This window comes from Saccostrea echinata, unplaced genomic scaffold, assembly GCF_033153115.1.
Source record: "Saccostrea echinata isolate AGI-Se365-2 ecotype Australia unplaced genomic scaffold, CSIRO_AGI_Sech_v1 ptg000009l, whole genome shotgun sequence".
Taxonomy (NCBI): Eukaryota; Metazoa; Mollusca; class Bivalvia; order Ostreida; family Ostreidae; genus Saccostrea; species Saccostrea echinata.
Window position 1 is genome coordinate 31,966,733 of NW_026889758.1, and position 8,711 is coordinate 31,975,443.

The window sequence follows — 8,711 nt, forward strand, 5'->3', positions numbered from 1 at the left end:
ATTAATGATCGGAATTGTGAAATTGTCTATTAAAAGAATTAACTCCGCAAGCTTTTGCCAACACTAGTACGTGAGATGTACTGTATAACTTTGTCACTAAAAGAAAATTAAGTACAGTGCCGACTTTATGCTTAAATGGATTTTATTAGAGGTACAGTTTCCAATTCACAAACACTACGAGCTATGTTTTGATGTCGTTAGCGTTGCACGGACAGCTGATTTGTTAGATTAGTTAACCTGAGGGGAAAATATTATTTATAGAGATATTTCATTAAATTTTCAGGAATTATTCAAAAAATGTTGGTAATGATGTATGCCAATTTTAAGTTGATAGTCTTAGTGAAACAAAAGATATTGAAAATGTTCGCGTTTTTCTGGGACAACCCTCGTAAATGAATGCTATTTTGGAGAAACACATAAATATCAAACAAAAACCACCCAGTGATATGTGTGGATTTCCTAACATTTATTATCATAACTTTTGATAATGTCCATAATAAAATTTGCAGTATAAGCATACTTGTATGTATGGGTTTTTTTTTTTCATTTGACTCACTGTCCTCTTGTTACATGTCCTAATTTTTAATATTTTAGATGTTGGTAAAATTTGTCTTGTAACAGAAAATAATAGATAGCAAGAATAGATTTGAATGCTTTTGTATAACAAACAAAACTACTTGTACTAATGGAAAAATAAGACAGAAATACTTCTCATATCTGGTTGTGTTTTTAAATTTGCAAAATCATTTCCATGTTTTCATTCAAAATCATAAGGTAACTTGTTTTGTCAATAAGTTTCTGTATTTTTAAAGATGGGGGCAAGTGTCACTATGTTTATCTTGGCTAATTAACTGGGAAATCCCTGACTGCAGATAATAAGGTGTGAACTGTGAACTACATAGTATTTTATAATTGATAACTCCACTGTAGATGAACAATCTTATTAGACCAACTAGTGCTAATTGTAACGGGAACCGTTACAGATGTTCCCCAAACGGCTCCCCAATCCCTTATGATGCCCCATTTCCTACAAGCTTCAATAAATTAGACAATACTTTTGTAATATAGATGGACACTTTATTTTTAAGGGTATTTCATTGGAAAACTACTCCGATATAGCCATATGGGTATTAGCCAATCAAATTTCAGCGCGTGTGCTTGCACATGTTTTCTACATTTTTCACATTAATTTTCTTATAGTGTCTCACAATACATACATTTGTTTTAAATATTAAAGAATTTCATTGAAAAATAAGAGAGATGTACCCTTTAAGTATTAGCCAATCAAAATTCAGCATACGCGCATGCATGGCCTTGCATTCAATTTTGATAGTATCATAATGTAGGAGCTCTATGTGCCTATCCATGTCATAAATTTCATCCTGTTTTGTTGAAAAGCAAGGGAGTTATAGACATTTAAAGTTTCAACCAATCAGATTGCAGCACACCTGCATGCGCGTGTTTTCAAGAAATTTCCTATATAACATGTTGTAGCACCTTATAATATATATACTTATATTCTAAATTTCAAAGTATTTTGTCAAAAAACAAGGAAATTATTGAGATTTTTGTATCAGCCAATCAGAGAAGAGCGCACGTGCATGCGCGTGAGTTCACGCTAATTTGACCATGTTATCTTGTCTAGACTACTAATATACCTGTATATTTTGAGTTTCAAAGCAATTCATCAAGAAATATAAAAGTTACGGCTTCATCAAGTATATCAGTCATTTCACTCATTGCACGCGCGCGCATGTGCATGCATGTGCGCGCAAAATGACCTTCGTTCCGAACACCTACAGAACATGCCTATTAACCCTAAAAAGGTTTCATGTCAATCGGATGAGTGGTTCTATGAGAACACTCCCGGACAAAAAAGTACCGGAGAAGAAAGTAGAAAAAAAGAATAATAATAATAACTAGACTCTTGTTGCTATGGCAACAAAAAGGTCTTCCGTTCCTATATGATACCGTTTGCATTGATTTTTTTTTGTAGAGAAACGTGTACAGTATGTAATATTTAAGTTGTAAAGAATCTAAAATTTGTCCCTTCGGTCCTTGCAGTCCATTGATTTTTACTGCAAAAATGAATGTATCTGTTGTCCTTATATAAGATATTGTATGCATGTTTTTTTTTCATTAGTAGAAGTATATTTAAACTATTTTAAATTTAAAAGTTAAAATGGGGGAGGGGGTTTTATCTAGAAAACAACTTGTCAGTTCTTACAGTACTTTGATTTTCACTACAAAAATGAAAGTATCCACCGTCCTTATATATAAACATGACAAATTTAATACATTAGTGTATGAATTGAATTTTGCATTTAGAGAAACATCTATATATAAGTCGAAGTAAAAAAGAATAGTAAATATCCTTTCAGTCCTTGCGGTACTTTGATTTTTATTGGCTAATGAAAATACCTTCCATAGGAAACTTATTCTATGCATTGATTTTTATGTATAGAAAAACATGCCTGTTTATACTACACTGTAGTTTGAAAAATTTGGGTATCTAAAACAGTCCTCTCAGTACTTCAGGTACTTTGATATTTACTGCAATTAAATGTAGTCTTCATTCTTATATATGATACTGTATGTATTGATTTTTGTATGCAGAGAAACATGTAAACATAACCTTCATGTAAGTTAAAGTAAGAAATGCGCTATCAGTACTTTTAGTACTTTGATTTTTGAAAGGAAAAAAGAAAGTAGATGAAATGTATAAAACGGGTGACCTGATTTCAAAACAAATTAAATATTTGGCACTTATTGACCTATCTCTATTACGCCTAAAAATATCTTGAAAATATGTTTAAAAACAAAAAAGTCGAAAATTGACCAAAACACAAATTCACTTCCGGTTTAGACAGGAAGTTCCAGACACAAACGAAAATCACGTAGAAACAAAAAGAATGTCATGATCTATCATTCCTGTAAATTTCACATCTTTACCTCAAACCCTTTCTGAGAAAAACACCGGACAAAAATGCAATTTAAAATTTGAAATACGGCCGTAACTTCGGACCGGAAGTGAATTTTTCAAAAAACGGAATTTTATATAAACTTCATATATCAACCTATTATCCAGTGAAAAATTGTGAAAATCTATCGAAACATCTCTGAGTAATCGCGCTCACAAAATTTGGGAGGAATAATAATAATAATAATAATAACTAGACTCTTGTTGCCATGGCAACAAAAAAGTCTTCCGTTCTTCTAAATCTGTAAGAATTTGTTTTTTTTCTGTGTAAAAAACATACATATCATATTTACTGTGAAAGAAAAAAATAACTGGAAAAAAATGTCCTTTCAGTACTTAAGGTACTTTGATTTTCATTATCAATCTTGAATAATGCATTTGGCACCTATAAGAGATATACGTATCTCATTAGCAATTTAAAAAAAATTGTTTGCAATCATTTCTAAGACAAACAAACAGACGAACAAAAACCGTACTATCATAAACTTCACTGTGTATGTTTTGGCATAATTGTGTATGGTGTTATAAAAAAATATAATGAATTAAGTTAGTATCACATTAAACGTAAAGTCACTGAGTTTTGTAAAGTTATAATATCAAGATTTGACAGCATACATGTACCTATAAGACAGATTATTCAATTACAGTAATTCTTCAGCAATCGATTGATTGATTATACGTATGTTGTTTAACGTCCCTCTCCAGAATTTTTCACTCACATGGAGACGCCACAAGTCGCCGGTGGAGACTGCAAATTTTTTTCCTATACTTTGGCACTTATCGCAATTGAGCAGTGGGGAATCTTTTTTATGCCAGCACCTTTTGCGACAAGGGACCTCGATTTATACGATCTCATCCAAAGGACCGGTCTCCACGTCCCACAATCGAAGTTCATAATACCGAGATATTTTATTTTTTATTTCATTCTATTTTTTCACAAGTTTGTTGCATCAGATTTACTTAAAGATCATACTTCAAGATCATTTCGAACTCAGGCTACTTAATTGCATTGCATACAGCGTCAAGTGATTTTGATTGACAGGTCAACACAGGTGCACTTCGTGTGATACTATATACAGCATGTGACCATGACTGACTATGAAATCAGAAATATTTAATAAAGAATGGGTGTGACCGATATAGAACTAATTTTTGGTCTATGTAAATGGATAGGAGGATCGGGATTAAGAGGGAATCTCTCTCTCTCCTCTCTCTCTCTCTCTCTCTCTCTCTCTCTCTCTCTCTCTCTCAGACGTAAATTGAACATTTCATAATGACAAATCTACCATTATAGAGCATGAAATTCTGTATACATGTAAATGGTAATTATATTCACATGTTCCAGATTTAAATCTAAAACGAATATATAATTCAAATGCCTAGCTGCACGAACGTCTCCAAATATTAATCAAGACGGGGGTGGGGTGGGGGTGGGGGTGGGGGGCTTCAAAGGAATTAGATAGTTTTATGTTTTATGAATTATAAGGAAAAGTACGGACGTCAGTTGCATGTACATAATTATATATCATTGCATAAAATTGTGTTCATTCAGGTATACTTATCCCACATACCAACAGACCTGTGCAATTTTTTTCATGTTTTTTTTTTCAAAAGAAACATATAGCGTACCATTATTTCACACAGAATCGCGTTTTCACTTATTTTTTTGTAACTCTTTGAGTATTTCACAAGGATCCATGCCCAAGAATCGTCTTTTCACATCTTTTATAATTCCTTGGGTATATAGAATATAGATCATGTGTCATAAATAATTTAACTTTTTATCAAATATACATGTAATAACAAAATCTAATCTATAGATTGATTTTCTTTCTTTTAAGTGGCAGATATCAATTTATTTATAAAGGCTTTAAAACAGTACTGTATTACAATTTTCTATCGCTCAATTTCTTTTTGAGTGTATGTAACATTTTTTTAATATCGAAAATAAAACTCGGAAATCGGGATAATTTCGCATTCAAATCATAGAGAATAATAAATCGTCTGCATTATAGAAGGCTTATAACTATCGTATTCTGAAATTACTATACGAGATAGATAAAACTGCATGCCTGTCCATCACTATAAATGTATATTCAGTGCTTATAATATATTTACTTGAATTAGGTACCTAGCATATATATTAATTTTTTTTTAGATATATTCATGTGTAAATAAATTAACTGTCAATACAGACTTACACTACACTGGCAACTTTAAACTATACATGCACTGGAAGTGGTAACCAATGTACTCTTACATTTAGAAGAGTGAATATGGAACGTCTAAATATTTTGATATGGACAGTGTATATGTCTCTGACGTCATCGATACTATTTCCGCCTTTATCTCGAAAGTTCTGTTCTCACTTACAAGTCAGAGTTATCTTTCTTTGCCCATTGTTTACACACTAGGTAAGTAGGGAAAGTGAGGGTACCGAAAATCTGCAAAATGTGGAATCTGATTTCAAAACAAATAATATATTTAGTATTTGTAGAATAACCTCTGTTATACATAATAATATCTTGAAAAAATATTTAAAAACAAAAAAGTTGAAAATTGACCAAACACAAGTTCGAAACAAAGAGAATGTCATGATCTAATACTCTTGTAATTTTCACATCGTTACCTCAAACCGTTTCCGAGAAAAATTCCGGACAAAAGTCCATTTAAAAATTGGAAATTCGGCCGTAACTTCGGACCGGAAGTGAATTTTTTCAAAAAACGGAATTTTATATAAACTTCATATATCAGCCTACTATCATGTGAAAAATTGTGAAAATCTATCCAACCATCTCTGAGTAATCGCGCTCACAAAATTTGGGAGGAATAATAATAATAATAATAATAAAAAGAAACAATACAATCACTATAAGTCTTCCGTTGTGAACGGAAGACCTAATAATAAAAAGAAACAATACAATCACTATAGGTCTTCCGTTGTGAACGGAAGACCTAATTATAATAAGAAGAAACAGAGTAAAAACAATATGTTCCCAAACTTCGTTTGGGGAACATAATTAATAGCTCTCAAAACAATTATTTCAACACAGAAAGAAATTGTGCTATTAGTTTGACTTAAAGGTGCTTAGACACAGATTTGAAGTTAATATTTTCACAAATTTTCTGTATAATATCACGACTTATATATTGCAATAGCATTTCACACGAAAATATAATAATTAAAAACTTATTTTATCTGGAAATTATTGGAACTACGAATTCCTGGACGCGTTTGATTAACACATCCTTGCACTTTCACAATTTTTATCTTTATCCTTAATATTTAAGAAAAGAAGCGATTTTGTTGTGTATTAATGAAAAACATTACATCTTTAATCCAGAAAATTCAGAGTAGAAATGTGCAAAAGCAAACCCCCTCACTAATATCGTCAGTCCGTGCTCAGTGTTGTGTACAGAGTTTTACAAATTGAATACAGCCGTGAAACGTAAACTTTTTGTAAACAGGGCACGAGCTCTGTTATTGTTAATGTTTACGATTCACCGGGTGTGTTCAATTGTTAAACTCTGCACACACCACTGAGCACGGACTGACAATACTGTGAGTGGGTTTTGCTTTCGAACATTTTTACTCTGAATTTTCTGGATTATAGTTTTAATATTTTTCATTAATACACAACAAAATTGCCAGTTTTCTTAAGTATTAAGAGTAAAATTAAAATTTGTGAAAGTGCAAAGGATGTGTCAATCAAACGCGTCCAGAAATTTGAAGTTTCAATAACTTCGAGATGAAATAAGATTTTTATTATATTTTAGTATAAAATGCTATAGCAACATATAAGTCATGAAATTATACAGAAAATTTGAGAAAATATTAACTTCAAATCTGTGTCCAAGCACCTTTAAAGATACATTTGATTTACAGGTTCGCTGCTATGAGTTCTAATTTAGTTTTTTTTTTTATGAAAGAAAACGCAAGAATCATGTATTATGCGTACATGTACTGCCAACATGCGGAATGTCCAAATACTTGAAAATCACAATGAAATATTAAATAATTTCTGCTACAATCAAAAGTCAATAGATATGGAGGTTCAGATCCATACTGCATGAATACATTCAAACTTCAAAGGATATCATCAACATTACTACATATATAACATTTAAATATTTTTTCTGCTTTGATATTTGATGGTGGAAGAAAATTGGAAGTAATCGATTATTAATCGATTATATTGTCTTAAGTAATCGATTACAGGACAAAACTGACTAATCGATTATTAATCGATTACACAAAATTCCTCAAAGTAATCGATTATTAATCGATTACATTTTTCAGTAATCGTGCCCATGCCTGGCCTGTGATTTCATTAATCGTTCTTGTACATATTTTGTATATTGTATTATGTTTGGCTTTTTTTTACCAGAACACTTAGTTGGTATTTATATTGTAATGTGTTGTGTATATAGACCATAATTTTCTGTCATTTATTTGTATAATATCACGAAGTCGTATCATGGCATTAAAGTAAATTAATTGATGATGTTTAATAGAATATATTGCTCACAACCGAATTTCTGTTGATGTATATATATGAAAGCACAATTAATTTAATGAAAATTCAATAAATTCATGAATGATTATATGATTTATGATCTACTTATTTGGCAATTTGAACATACTTAGACCTTATTCACAATGCCCCAATAACTTTTCCAGTGATGGTGAGTTACATATAATTTTAATATAACATGTTAAACATTTATAAATGTTTCAATTTAAAGCAAAAAATAGTTTACAGGGTTCTCCATGGGCCGTTTAACGTGGCGGCCCCGCCACAGTTAAATTCATTAGCGCCACAGTTTAAAAAAATCAGTGCCATAGTTCCGCCACAGTTAAATATTAGCGCCACAGTAAGATCGTCGTTGTCAGTACGATAAATATATAAATTTATTTATCAAATAAACCTCTAAACCTGAAAATTATGTACCGTTTAATGCTAAACTGTTAATTTACTCTAATTAGGGCCCATTGTTTGGCTTGCACAATCAATTATCTTCTAGACCTCGCTGGACACATGAAGCCGTTTTTTTTCACACGTTAACCATGTCTCAAACATTGCACTTGCACTGTGAGTCGAAACATCGTATGTGTCTTATGTGACCTACCAGAATTTCCTCTGTCCTTTAATGAACACTGTATGTGTATATTTACCTTTTGTAAACAAATTTTTTCTAAAAATTAGGGTTAAATACTTAAAACCTGTTATTACTGATACTTTTTTTTCAGATTCTATAAGCAAATATCTATTTATTTAGTACGTATGTGTGTGGGGAGGGGGGTTGGTCTTTTTCACAGTTTACATATATTGTGGAAATATCTTAATTTTTGTTTTACACTATGTTAAATCGATATCAATTTTCTATTATTATGAATCTTATGTCATAAAGAAATACATTCGAGCCAATGTTTCTAATATGTTTGATTGAGTGAATGCTTAATCATTCTCAAATGATATTCCTTTATGTTATAGCTTTAATACAGTCATTGTTTTATAGAATGCTCCAATGAGGAGATGAATTAAAGTTTTAAAGTGATCTATTCTGTTACTTAACATACATTTTATGTCATTATTAAATACAAGAGTGATAAAATGAAATCGATGGCACCTTCAAGTGCATCAATTTTCAATCCATAGAACGTTTCAGAGAACTATTCCAAAACTGGATCATCGAAATGTATACAGAGTACATGGTCGTTAAATGAAAG

General features: G+C 31.3%; 1 long non-coding RNA gene across 1 annotated transcript; it reads left to right on the forward strand.

The window, feature by feature from the left end:
- Positions 1 to 5,992: 5,992 nt before the first annotated feature.
- On the forward strand, positions 5,993 to 6,915 carry LOC133183592 (uncharacterized). The gene is made up of 2 exons (XR_009720683.1): positions 5,993 to 6,064; positions 6,850 to 6,915. It is a non-coding gene; the product is annotated as an uncharacterized LOC133183592 (long non-coding RNA).
- Positions 6,916 to 8,711: the final 1,796 nt, after the last annotated feature.